The following is a 13,706-nucleotide window of genomic DNA, read 5'->3' as shown; positions in this document are numbered from 1 at the left end:
AGCTGCATCCGATGCATCCGATGAAGTGAGCTGTAGCTCACGAAAGCTCATGCTCAAATAAATTGGTTAGTCTCTAAGGTGCCACAAGTCCTCCTTTTCTTTTTGTAGTTAGTATAGTAGCTCAAGCTGTGCTGAAGATGTAGGATTCAAATTCTACCAATAATGTGTTTTGGGGGAGGGTTTGGTAAGTACAGCAGCACATAATAAAATTTGTTAACCTTTTTCCTTTAAAAAAATTCTAAGAAATTAACTAAATTTAAAAAAACATTAAAAAACACATGTGGCAAACTCAAGCATTCAGAAGTTAGGAAATGCCAGATCTAAGGTTGCCCATACAACCTTACTCTTGGTGGAGTTCTGCGCCAAAAAAATAAAAATTCTGCATATTTTATTTGTCAAAATCACACAATATAATCATGTCAGTTTCAATTATTTTGGTAATTTATTTCAAAATATCCGTCAGCAAGTATGTCTGTAACAATATAGACCCCCCCAAAAAAAAAAGATTCTGGTAATATTTTTGTTTTGACAAATAGATTCCTTAGGAGGCTTATTAATACAGAACTTTGAGTAATTCATTTAAATTACAATACAGAACTGTATTTCCTGCATCTGTCAGAAGCAGTGCAAAGGCTTGGGGGAGTCAGGGGTAACAGAGGACCAGAGGGAGAGGGAAGGAGCCTGGGAGTGAACCTGGAGGGTGTTGGATGTAGGTGGGAGAAGGGTTTATTGGGGGCGGACGGGACTGTTAGGGAGTTGGGATGCCTCCCCCATGCAGACCCTGACTGACCCCAAGCCTCTCTCATTCAGTCAGGCACATCTATCTCTGTCCCCACAACCCCCCATCCCCATGGGTCTCTGCAATCTTCTCCCCCATCCCCCTGTTCCGTGCAGCCTCCCTTCCCCATCCCCAGGCTCAATGCTGTCACCCCACTAGCTCCTGAGCCCATGCGCCAGTCTGTCCCTGCCCCCAGCCATTCTGAACCCCAGCAGCCGTGTGTGCCCTACTCTGTCCTAACCTGGCAGAGTGCTATGATGAACTTCTACTGCTGGGGGAAATCTGCAGCACTGGGCACACAGAGAAATTTCTTTCCCCCACAGAAAATACATTCTGCCCCAGAAGTGCTGCGGTTCTGCCTTTTGCCCACAAGAGGCCGCTGTGGTGGCAGAACAGCCGGGTGCATTCATGTAGCTGTCTGTTCTGGCCCCACAGCAGCCTCTGGTGGGCAAAAGATGGAACTGCACCACTTCTTGGGTAGAATGTCTTTTATGTTGGGGGAAAAACAAAATTATGTGGGACAGATGAACATCTGCAGATACACAGAATTCCCCCAGAAGTAACAACCTCAGTTCTGCCCCTTGTGTATATGGCATTATGACAGAGTCTCCAGTTTCATTATCATATACTATTTTTCAATAGGAGTTCTTGCTCTTTCAGTGCACAGGATGGACTGTGCTAAAGGCATGAATCAGGGTTGATAGTGAATGAGGCTGTTTGTAGGATCTCTGCCTCATTTGCTCTAGAATTTGGAAGATGTACAGTGAGCAGGTAGGGGACTGCAGAAAGAACATGCGCTCCCAATGTGATGTTGTATTTAGCAGGGTGAATGCAATCCTTGGATGTATGAAGAATATCCGGTAGGAACAGGGAGATGGTGTTACCTCTGTATACAGCATTAATAAGGCTGTTACTGAACTAGTATATCTAGTTCTGATCACACTTGAAAAAAGATGTTGAGAATTTGGAAAGGGTTCAGAAAAGTGCTATACGAATGATTAGAGATCAAAAACCATGCCTTCTACCGACAAGCTAAAAAAACTCTGTCTGTTTAGTTTAGCGAATAGAAGGTTAAGAAGTAACTTTTTCACAGTCTATAAGTACTTAAAGAGAGAAGAAACTTCTGCTAGTTGTGGGCTCTTTCATCTAGCAGAAAAAGGCATAATGACATCGAGTTTGGATGCGGAAACCAGACAAAATATAGACTAGAAACCGGGTTGCAAATTTTTAACAGTTAGTGTAATTAACCATCGCAACAACTTTCCTAGGGATGTCGTGGATTCTCCATCCCATTCAGTCTTTAAGACAAGAGTGGAAATCTTTCTAGAAGATACGCTGTAGCTCAGGTAGAAGTTATGGGCTTGATGCAAAAAATATTCATGATGCTCTATGGCTTGTGTTATGGAGGTCAGACTAGATCAGGATCGGCAACCTGCGGCTTCAGAGCTGCATGTGGCTCTTTGGCTGCCCCCTTGTTGCTCTTTGGCTGCCCAATTGCTGGCTGCCATTTTCTGAGGGGGTGCGAGGTGCAGGCTCTGGCCAGGAGGCGCTTACCACAGACTGCCTGCCTGCCCTAGACCCACGCTGCTCCAGGAAGCAGCTGGCTGCTGGCATGTCTCTGCGCACTCCTTGGGGGAAGGGAGGTAGCCCGCAAGCACCACCCCCGCAACTCCCATTGGCCAGTTCCCAGCCAATGGGAGCTGTGAGGACGGTGCTGGGAGTGGGGACAGTGCGCAGAGCTGCCTCCCCCCTGCACAAGGGGTGTGCAGAGGCATACCAGCAGCCAGCCACTTCCGGGAGCGGCATGGGGCCAGGGCAGGCAGGCAGCCTGCTGTGCTGCCAGCCGGGTGCCGCCTGTAGTAAGCGCCTCCTGGCCAGAGCCTGCACCTCGCACCTCCTCCCGCACCCCTACCCCAAGTCAGAACCCCCTCCTGCACCCAAACTCCCTCCCAGACCCCACACCCTCTCCTGCACCACAGTCCCCTGCTTTGTAATCAAGGAAGACTGGCACTCAGCAGAAGAGGTGGGAGGTTTGCATGAAGGGGATTCGGAGTCTGATACAAAGCCAGGGTGAGGCTCTCATAAGCACATAATCCACCGCAGCACGGGTGTAGTTATTGTGTCGTCTCGGGTACACAATGCTCCAAGCACCCTGTGATTCAGAAGGGCAGAGACCACTCAGCCTCCAGGGAGCTCACATATTGTACAGTGACATCGCATTACTGTGACCCCCTGCCAGAATACTGGCCTTATTCAGAGCCTCACTTGAGGGACTGTAGCCCTGCAGGCCCTGTAGAAAATGCACTTTAACAAACCCAAATCTGAATGCAAGTATTTTCCAGAGAGCTGGGTCCAAACTTATTTGAATGTCAGTAACATCAGTAGGCCCCAACTCAGATCAGGTCCTGATTGTGCTAGGTGCTGTACAAATGCAGGGGATGTGCCTACATTGCATTCAGAAGCATGACTGCAGCTCTGCTAGCTTTAATCTAGCTCCCCTGGCTAAAGATATCAGTGAAGATGCAACGGCATGGACCCAGCATGGTTTAACACCGCAGCTACATACCCTGGCTGTGGGCAGTGAGGTATAGTGAGGTATAGTCCTCACTGAAGCACCTAGATTCTAGTCAGATTAAAAGTATTGGTGAGTAGTAATAACTTTAACATGTTCAATTATTATTAGTTGATAAATTCGAACTCTACAAGTAGCTTTGTGTGTGATACGGCTCTTGAAATATTTTGGTCAAAGACAAAAACTAAAAAATAGCTCTTCTTCGAAAGGTTGCTGACCCCTGGACTAGATGATCATAATAGTTCCTTTATAATCTATGAGCAAAGATTCCCTTGTAGTTAAGGAAGGTGAATAATAGAGTATAAAGGAAGATTCAGATCTATCTCTGCTGCAGCCTTCATATGCAATGCAGAGCAAATCATTCAAACAAAAATTTTGCCAGGTGACCACTAATTGTATACTTCTGATTTTCTGTGTGCACAACTTGACACAATGGGGGCCTGCTTTGCAGAAATGCTGAACACTTACAGCTGGAATAGAACTCAGTGGTGCCACAGATGCTCAGCACCTCTGCCAATAAGACTGTTTTCACGGACACAAAGGTGTGGGGGTTTGTACAGCGAGATAACAAATATAGAGTGGTTATCCTGCTATAAAATCCTAAGAGAGACATGTAGTGTTTGCTGTGAGGTACCTAGCTGAGGTCAGCATTATATACCTGTGTTTGATCTCATGATAAACACTACAGGTGTCTTTTCTCCACTACGGTAAAGCAGGATAGTTAATGTGGTTAGGTATCCTATTGGTAAAAACATACCTTTTTGTCAGTGACATCATAGTACAAGAGAGCTTGGTATGGAGGTGTGGGCACAGGCTTGGGAATCTTGTGGTGCTGAGCTCTAACCCTAGCTCTACCCCTGATTCACTGTGTTCCTGCAGAGAAGTCTTTGTCTGTTTTTCCCATCTATAAAATGAAGATAATACTCTTATCTTGCAGTGGCGATATGGAGATAAATTCATTAATGTGTGGGAAGCACTCAGACATTACAGTGATGAGTGCCCTAGAAAAGACCATAAGAAAATTAATAATTATATATTCATTGCATGGTATACACTAAATAAGGCAGAGGATACTAACTGTATGTTGAGGATAAAAATATTAAACAGCAGCTTCATTCTCTGAACCATTCGTTTTTTAAACAGGTTTACAAATCCTTGCCATGTAAATATCAGAGACAAAACACTCATTACAACAGTGAGCTTTTGGTTAGTGAAACAGTATACAGTTAATATAATCATCAAATCTCTCCGTTTAAGCAGGGTGTTACCATGTGACAGAGTGAGCATCTTTACACTACTCATGACCTAGCATTTCTAGTGAATTTGTTAAATTGAGTGAAATCTCTGATTACACATATTTAACAAGCCAGGCATGTCTATCAAATGCTAATATTCAAAAAGATTGGACAGGTGTGCCAAGAGGTTTTTTGCAGGTGAATCTTCTTTTGTTTGAGTACTGAGTGTATATAGTAACCAAATATCTAAGTATCTATTTGTCCTCTGTCTATTATCCTGAGCACGTAACTGGTGCATTAATTTTTCCATAACAACCTCTCATATTTTGTGAACCATTCCGCTAGAGTTGGACCATTTTTCTTTTCCCAATGAGAGGCTATCAGGAGCCTAGCAGATGACAGATTAATTCTTCATTTCCTTTTGTATGACCATTCTGACAGGAAGCCCAGGAGGATTACTGAAGGATCATTGGGTAATAAATATCCAACAATTTGTGATAAATTATTATGAATTATGTCCCAGTACTTTCTAATGAATAGACATGTCCACCCTGTGTGTGTAAAATCTCCTCGTTCACTGCGGTTTCTCCAGTATTTATCCACATTTAATTGCTATATATAGATTTTAACCTGACTGGCATGAAATACCATTGAAACACTATAGTAAAGAATTTTTCTTTTATCATGCTGAAGACTGAGGTTACTGGTCCTCTTGTATCATATCAACCCTCATTCTTCTGGGGTAATTTGTTTATCCAGATCCTTTTCCCAGCATGTCATATATAGACTTCTTTGGTTAGGAAAGTTGTCTGCAAAGATTGATATAAATTAGTTGCAATTTTTTGTTTCCTAACTGACCGGATGCTATCGCTTCTATTAAAGTCAGCTTTTTGTATAAAACAACTTTTCTAGGAAGTTGAGCAACATAATGGCTAATTTGAAAGTACTGTACCAGTATCAGGGAAGAATGGGCTGGTTAAGGTTTGTTTTGATCTCTATGTAAGTTAGAAAAGTTTCTTTATTGAATAGCTGGGAAATTGCAGTCTTTAAAACTCTCTGGTTCATGATTTGGGTTAAGAACTGGATTATTTGAAATGGGTGTCATTAGTGAGGGAAAAACACTTATTTTTTATCTCTAGTTCTATCCTAAACCCATGGAGTAGCCTTTGCTAAAGATGTATGTACATTTCTGGAGGGCATGTTCAACCTTCATTCTGGCATTTTCTAACTTTTGAGAGCTTGACTTTGCAACCTTAATAATGTTCTTTTAACACAGTGATTTGTATGTAGTGTGTGTTCACGCATGATTGTGCACACTGGCATGCGCACAGCCACAACACGTGTGTCTATTATGCACAGTTCTGAGACCCTGCAGTTCCAAAGTACAGCAGGGTGAAATAAGGACAGAATGGGAACTTTAACTTGGAATTTCCTTGCTTTTGTCAGTTTAATTCAGACCATGAATGTTATTGCAACATACGGCAACTTTTTGTATTTAATTAGATTTACATCCCACTCAGTTACCACAGGCTGGTTGGAAACAGATGTGTGTGTACTTTCCTATGGTCAGCACATTGATGCTGCCACTGGAAAATAGCCAACAAGAAGTTACAAAGAGAGGACTGCATGTGGCAGCTCCTGTTAGGGGAGTGAAAATAGTTGAATGTGGTTAAGCATAACGTTCATTTTGTGAGGCCACCTGGGCTTGAATATGGTTTTGGAAGCCTCAGAAAAAGCTTCATTTGTAATTATGTTTTCAGTCTTTCATCATTAATGTGTCTGAAAGATCAAAAAAAGCAGAGCATGACTATCTCAGCAGGCTCAGAATCATTTTATTATAACACTAAATAGGTCTTCTCTGACCTCATGAGCTTTAATTTACATTTTCAGTTGTTTTCTCATTGTCACTGTGTGTTCAATTCTTACAGCTGAAATACCGCTGTGCCTGGAGCCTTAAAAATACTATAACAGACAGTACATTGTTTGTATGCAGCAGGTAGATCTTTTCAACAATTCCAGTGCTCACAGTTCAATATGCATAAGGCACTTTACTTATTAGGCAACCCAATTCAAATATTCCCAGTATGGGCACCTATCTCAAGGTCCCCTAATGATGTGAGTACAGTTCTATTCCACCTTTCTCAAAAAGCCACATCCATTAAACGCAACGGATTTATCACTCTCAAGCAGTCACTTAGGACAAGTTTTACTGTGTAAATAAAAATAATCTGTCAAGATGTAGGAAATACATTAATATTGATTTTTACATACACAGCGGCAACTGCACTAATGATTACAATATTCAGTGATACAGTGGACCAATGGTTTAAGACCAGGGCCCAATCTTGTATTCCTTACTTAGACAGAAATCCTATTGACTTCAGTAGGACCTTTTTCCTAATTAAGAATTGCAGGGTCAGGTGCTAGGTGCCTGTAGCATAGCCTCCATTATCTGGGAGGGTTTGTTCTATCTTGTTCAACTGCGGAGAACAAAAACTTCTTGAACCTTGATACACAAAGGCTCATTCTACTGAGCATACCCACCGTGAGGGGAGGCAGACTGACCTTACACTGTTCAACTAGCACACTAAGTACAACTCATTCTCTCTGTAAACCGGTCTTCAAGCTTCTGAAAGGTTTGCTATAGACTCAGAAATGTGTGTTTTAAAAGTTGTATTTGTTAGTGTCAAATTGCATTTGGAGACGGACACAGAAAAATTACACAAGAGGCCGCCTCCTACAGTAGAGAGAGGGAGATTTTCTGTATAAAATTTCAGCCAAGAAGTGCTTTTAATGGCTGAGTCATAAACACTGCAAAACACAGTTCATAACAGACTCGCAACACTGGTCGCATACTCATCTATAGCTGTGCTGCCAAGCACTACTCTAATGAATGCAATAATAATAAAGGCCTATCTTAAACAAAAGTGATTGCAAAGTTTTGTAAAAGTGCAGAGTAATACAAATTTAGAAGATTAGAAACAAGAGAAATTAACTTTTTAAATTTAATTGAAAATGTCTTCTCAGCCTAGCATAAAAGACTAGCTTTAGGTCCTAATCTGAATCTTTAAATACTGTGTAAATGAGTCTTGCATTGTGTGACAGGGTGTACCAAACCCGCACTGGGTCAACGGGGCCTGACCAATCACTGTGGGCCTAGGAGACAATGCCCCCTCACCCCTGCTGCACATGCTCCAGGTGGAAGGGACAGATAAAAGGAGGCAGCCCAGTTCAGTGGGGGCTGACTGAGGTGGAGGAAGGACATGTGCTGCAGGTTCCTGCAGAGGAATCTTCAACTCTCCAGGCTGTTGAGACCACGGACTCAGACTATGCTGTGGATGACCAGCTGACCATGGAGACTAACTGGGATGCTGAGCCCCTGCCAGCAGAAGAGATGCCCTAAATGGGCCTTATGGTAGGAAGTACCCAGGGAATGTGTTAGGGGTTCAAGCATAGGGAATTTACCAGCTTCTTAGGGCCCTGGGCTAGAACCCAGTGGAGTAGGGTGGCCCCAGGTTCCCCTGTGCCCTCCTCTGCACTTGCCACTAGGCAAGCTACCTGACAGCTAGCTGGGAGGAGGAGAGAGTTTAGGTGTGTCCATGTAAATACAGTTTGCTCTTGCTCTGCTTAGATATTCATCAGATAGAGCAGTGTTTTGCCCAATGTAATCAACTTTGACTCATGTTGGGTTACAAATCACTTTACTACTGAATGCAGGGGTAGTGAAATGCTGTTATCAATGTGTTGTAATTATTGTATGAATAAAGGGGAACAGAACCTGTCCCAAATGAGGGGGTCACCCTCAGCTGAAAGCACCTTGTTAAGCCAGGGGCTCGAATGCCAGAGCCCTGTGAAAGTAAGAGGGGTGGGGACAGGTGTCCCAGTCAGGAAGTGTAGACCTTCCCCAAGGATCTTCCCTGGACTAGTTTAATGTGTTTCTCTTAGAATCATAGAATATCAGGGTTGGAAGGGACCCCAGAAGGTCATCTAGTCCAACCCCCTGCTCAAAGCAGGACCAATTCCCAGTTAAATCATCCCAGCCAGGGCTTTGTCAAGCCTGACCTTAAAAACCTCTAAGGAAGGAGATTCTACCACCTCCCTAGGTAACGCATTCCAGTGTTTCACCACCCTCTTAGTGAAAAAGTTTTTCCTAATATCCAATCTAAACCTCCCCCACTGCAACTTGAGACCATTACTCCTCGTTCTGTCATCTGCTATCATTGAGAACAGTCTAGAGCCAGTCTCTTCCCCTGCTGCTCAAAGAAAGAGCTAAATTATTTTTTATCAAGGTCCAAATTTCTTGGTCAAGGTATAGTCAAGATCCAGACTCCAGAGAAAATAATAATAATTTAAAAAATGACAATAAGTTCATAAAAAGATTTTGGAGTCTGTTTAAAATCATCAGGTGGTCTGGATTTGGTCATCTGCCTATTGACTATCCCTGCTATAGACTGAGTGTTTGCTCTGCTCCACCCCAGGGGCTGATGACTGACTTTTTGCCGTGACCTGCCCAGAGGGTCAGAGCCCTCCACTATTGTCTGCCCCAGCCCAGAAGGCTTACGAGCCATAGACTAAGTGTTTGCTCTGTCCTGCCCCCGGGGCTACAGACTGCTTGGTTGCTTGGCCCTGCTAGGGGTCCTGAGTTCTCCAACTGCAATTGTTTGACTCAACAGGGAATCCCAATGACCGTGTGACAGGGTGTACCAAGCCCAAGCTTAATATTAAAACTGCAACACTGATCAATAGATACAAGCCTTTCCTAGCTGCCTTCTTTGTGCAGTCCCCAATCCTAATGTTTTTTTCTGGAAGGTCTAAATCTTGTCGTTGGGCTGCTGCTGTGGTTTTATTTTTTAAAATAAACTGTTTCCTTTATTGCTTTTACCTCAAGAGCAGAATTTACAATAGAAAAATTAAGAACATGAGAACTAATACCCTTACCAAAAAATGTACTCAGTCTTAAGAGAGATATACAGTAATACATATGTTAGAATTATGGAAAGGTATCCCATCCTCCTTTAAGTAGACCAAGTCGCATCCCGATAATATTGTATTTATTTTGTACATTTTACCTCAAGATATCAGGCCACATCCTGGTCTGTAATATCCCTTTGCCTCTCTCTGGCCCTTAAGATCAAACTTATGATTTTTCCTTTCCACCAAAGTTGTCTTTTTCTTGGCAAACACTTTAAGTGTAAGGTTGTCCATATTAGCAGTTCTCTCAGCTTAACAACCTTAGGCCCCAATTCTACATATATACTTAACTTCATGCACTTTGAACAGAAATCAATGGGACTACTCACTGTGTATCCAGTTAAGCAGGTGCGTAATACCCAATGTAACTCATTCTTGCACCAAAATTCAGAGTGATACCCTCTGGCTATTCTCACTAAAAATAAGAGAGAGAGAGAATATTTGGTACAACCTGAATGTCAGAAGGGCTAGGAAAGATATTGTTACCTTCCACCTGCCCACTTTGCAGGCCATATGCAAGGACCACAGGCAATCATATTCCCTACATTTGCGGAGAAAATAAGGACTGTTCCCTCTTTGCACCTCTGCGGTGGCAAGTGGCAGGATCCATGAAGTTACTTGGGTACTTAAGTCCTGTTGTTTAGACACCACTGAAATCCACAAAACTCCCACTTGGCTGCTGGCTAATCCTGTAGGCACCTATGTATTTTCCCCTAGGAATGTACACTACATGCATGCTGCAGCCTCACTATAGGCACTGTAATAGAATAAGAACGGCCCTACTGGGTCAGACCAAAGGTCCATCTAGCCCAGTATCCTGTCTTACAACAGTGGCCAGTGCCAGGTGCTCCAGAGGGAATGAACAGAACAGGTAATCATCAAGTGATCCATCCCATGTCCCTCGTTCCCAGCTTCTGGCAAACAGTGGCTAGAGACACCATTCTTGCCCATCCTGGCTAATAGCCATTGATGGACCTATCCTCCATGAATTTATCTAGTTCTTTTTTGAACCCTGTTATGGTCTTGGCCTTCACAACATCCTCTGGCAAGGAGTTCCACAGGTTGGCTGTGCATTGTGTGAAGAAATACTTACTTTTATTTGTTTTAAACCTGCTGCCTATTAATTTCATTTGGTGAGCCCCTAGTTCTTGTGTTATGAGAAGTAGTAAACAACACTTCCTTATCTACTTTCTCTACACCAGTCATGATTTTATAGACCTCAATCATATCTCCCTTTAGCTGTCTCTTTTCCAAGCTGAAAAGGCCCAGTCTTATTATTCTCTCCTCATACGGAAGCCGTTCCATACCCCTAATTTTTGTTGCCCTCTTCTGAACCTTTTCCAATTCCAATATATCTTTTTTGAGATGGGATGACCACATCTGTACACAGTATTCATGGATTTATATAGAGGCAACATGATATTTTCTGTCCTATTATCTATCCCTTTCTTAATTATTCCCAGCATGCTGTTCACTTTTTTGACTGCCGCTGCATATTGAGTGGATGTTTTCAGAGAACTATCCATAATGACTCCAAGATCTCTTTCTTGAGTTGTAACAGCTAATTTAGACCCCATCATTTTATATGTATAGTTGGGATTATGCTTTTCAATGTGCATTACTTTGCATTTATCAACATTAAATTTCATCTGCCATTTTGTTGCCCAGTCACCCAGTTTTGAGAGATCCTTTTGTAGGTTTTTGCAGTCTGCCTGCGTCTTCACTATCTTTAGTAATTTTGTATCCTCTGCAAATTTTGCCACCTCACTGTTTACCCCTTTTTCCAGATCATTTATGAATATGTTGAATAGGACTGGTCTCAGAACAGACCCCTGGGGCCCTCTCTCCATTCTGAAAAAGGACCATTTATTCCTACCCTCTGTTTCCTATCTTTTAACCAGTTACCAATCCATGAGAGCACCTTCCCTCTTATCCCATGGCAGCTTACTTTGCATAAGAGCTGCCATAGCAACTCAGCCAGCAGTCTTTGCCAGCAGCAGCTACCAAACATCTGCAGTGACCAACAGGCTTCCATATTTGTCACCAGAGGGCAGCTTTCGCCTCAGCAGCATTGGTCTCTCTCTGGTGGCAAACAATATTAAGCACCAGCAGACAGCGTTTCCTTTTTTCACAGATCAGAAGGACCTTATTGATGATTCAGAGGAATCTAAGAATAGTAGAAGTAAGTCTAGTCTTCTATTCACTGTCAAGGAACGTATGGGTTTCTCCTGTAAATAAAGTTGTATGCCAGTGGTCTTAGTGAGCTCTTCCTCTACCCATCTAATAGTCCCTTGGCCAGTGCTTATTGGATGTTCAGTGCTACATGTTGAATGTTAAATGTTAAAAGTCAAATAGAGTTAAGTGAATGGTTACATTGTTATATTTTATATAGTCTATGTTTTTACTTGCCGCATTGCTTTATTTTAAAGTGTAATTCTATTATGTTTTATCATGCTTTACTCATTTCTTCTTCTTTTTCTGTAAATACCTAATTCCTTCAAGAAACAATTATTTCTGTTTGAAGAATTACTGTTTGTGTGTCCATTCCTGAGCGGAAGGCTGTATTCATGTCCTTTCAGGGGTTAACAAGACTAGCTTGCTCTGGGGAGCCCTCTACGAGTCAGAGACAAGCCCCCTGGTAATATTCTGGTAATTCCTTTAGGGCAGGCCACAACCTTGTTTACCCTTTTTATTAAATTTAAAAAATTGTAGGTAATTTAATTAGCTTCCAATTTTTAGGGTAACAGTTGGGGGAGAAGAGCTTATGAACACTTTTACAACGTTGATGCTCAATTAGAGAACTGCTGAGCCTAGAACCTGGTTACTGTGTCTGTGTTCAATTGGATGGAGAAAAAGGATGGATAACTCCAGCAGTCCTAAAGAAAAAGAATTCGCCAACCAGATCATTTGTGATCAAGACCAACAGTAGAGAGTTCAACAGAAACTGTCAATATCTAGTTTGTGCCTCAGAAAGAACAATCAACAGAACAAACTCTACATATGGCAGATGACGATTCAAGGATTCCAAACTGATCACAGGCTGTTGTTGCAACTAATGGATAGCCAGATGATCAAGTTGTTACATGTTTGGGCTGTGTAGTGAGAAAACCAATCCGATTCAGATACATTTGACAGACTAGTCTGTATCAAACTTCAGAAATAGTGTGACAGTGTAAATTTTGTAAATGGTAGGAATATAGAACTTTTGGGGGGAGAAGTAATGGAATGCTAATTTGTATTCCACTGTACAGCCACAAGGTGGCAATATGTGTAACATACCTTATTTAAGCTAACCTCAGCCATGCTTGGCAGAGCATTAAAGGATCTTATGGTGAACACATCTGGTGTATATCTCTGAGGGAAGGAAGTTCTGTAGCCAGACCATATCTGATATAGAAGCCTGATCTGTTCGTAGCAGCCCTGCAACCTACTGGTATACATGACAGGCAACCAGGCCCCTGTTTCCTGCCTAAGCATGCATTCTACTGTTTCATGATAGGCATCCAGACACCTATCTCCCACCTAAGCTCAGAACAATTGTCAACCCAGGAAAGATATGCATTTGGCTGCTCAAGTTGCATGTGAGGGCACAGTCAGGTACACGGTCTCTGAGCACACCTACTGGACTGGGTCCCTCAGGCAAATTCACACAAAATAGCTGCGGGGAGGCCAGCAACCTCCCTTATCTTTAGCCTACTGGCTAGAGTATTCACACATGGTATGGGAAACCCCCAGTTCAAGTACTCCCTCCTTGTGTGGGAGAAGGGTTTTGAAATGTGATCAGCCATAGATGCCAACTTCTCCTGGCACCAGTGGGTGGTCCCGCCCCGACTCCGCCCCTGCCCTGCCCCCATTCCAAATCCTTCCCCAAAGTCCCCTCCCCAACTCTGCCCCCTCCCTGCCCCTATTGGGACCCATTCCCCAAATCCCCACCTCTTCCCAGCCTCCCCCCCGAGCACTCCATGTTCCCGCTCCTTCCCACAGCTTGTTATGCCTTGAAAAAGCTGTTTCCCAGTGGAAGCCTGGGAGGAGAAGCGGGGACATGGCGTGCTTAGGAGAGGAGGCAGAGGTGAGCTGGGGGGGGCCGGTGGGGGAAGCTTGGCTGCTGGTGGGTGCAGAGCACCCACCAGTTTTTCCCCATGGGTCCTCC

The 13,706-nt window shown here is 43.1% G+C and overlaps 1 long non-coding RNA gene across 2 annotated transcripts in view; it reads right to left on the bottom strand.

Moving 5' to 3' along the window:
- The window catches only part of LOC140905123 (uncharacterized), a 48,710-nt gene that overhangs the window by 17,824 nt on the left and 17,180 nt on the right, over positions 1-13,706 (bottom strand). The window contains exons 2-3 of one of the 2 annotated variants that reach the window (XR_012156760.1): positions 9,886-9,971; positions 4,108-4,254 (exon numbers count right to left, since the gene is read on the bottom strand). This is a non-coding gene — a long non-coding RNA (uncharacterized LOC140905123). The remainder of the gene's footprint in view (positions 1-4,107; positions 4,255-9,885; positions 9,972-13,706) is intronic. The other variant, XR_012156761.1, reaches the window with a different exon arrangement.

Source organism: Lepidochelys kempii, chromosome 1 (assembly GCF_965140285.1).
Source record: "Lepidochelys kempii isolate rLepKem1 chromosome 1, rLepKem1.hap1, whole genome shotgun sequence".
Classification (NCBI taxonomy): domain Eukaryota; kingdom Metazoa; phylum Chordata; order Testudines; family Cheloniidae; genus Lepidochelys; species Lepidochelys kempii.
This window is presented reverse-complemented; position numbering and strand designations above follow the sequence as displayed.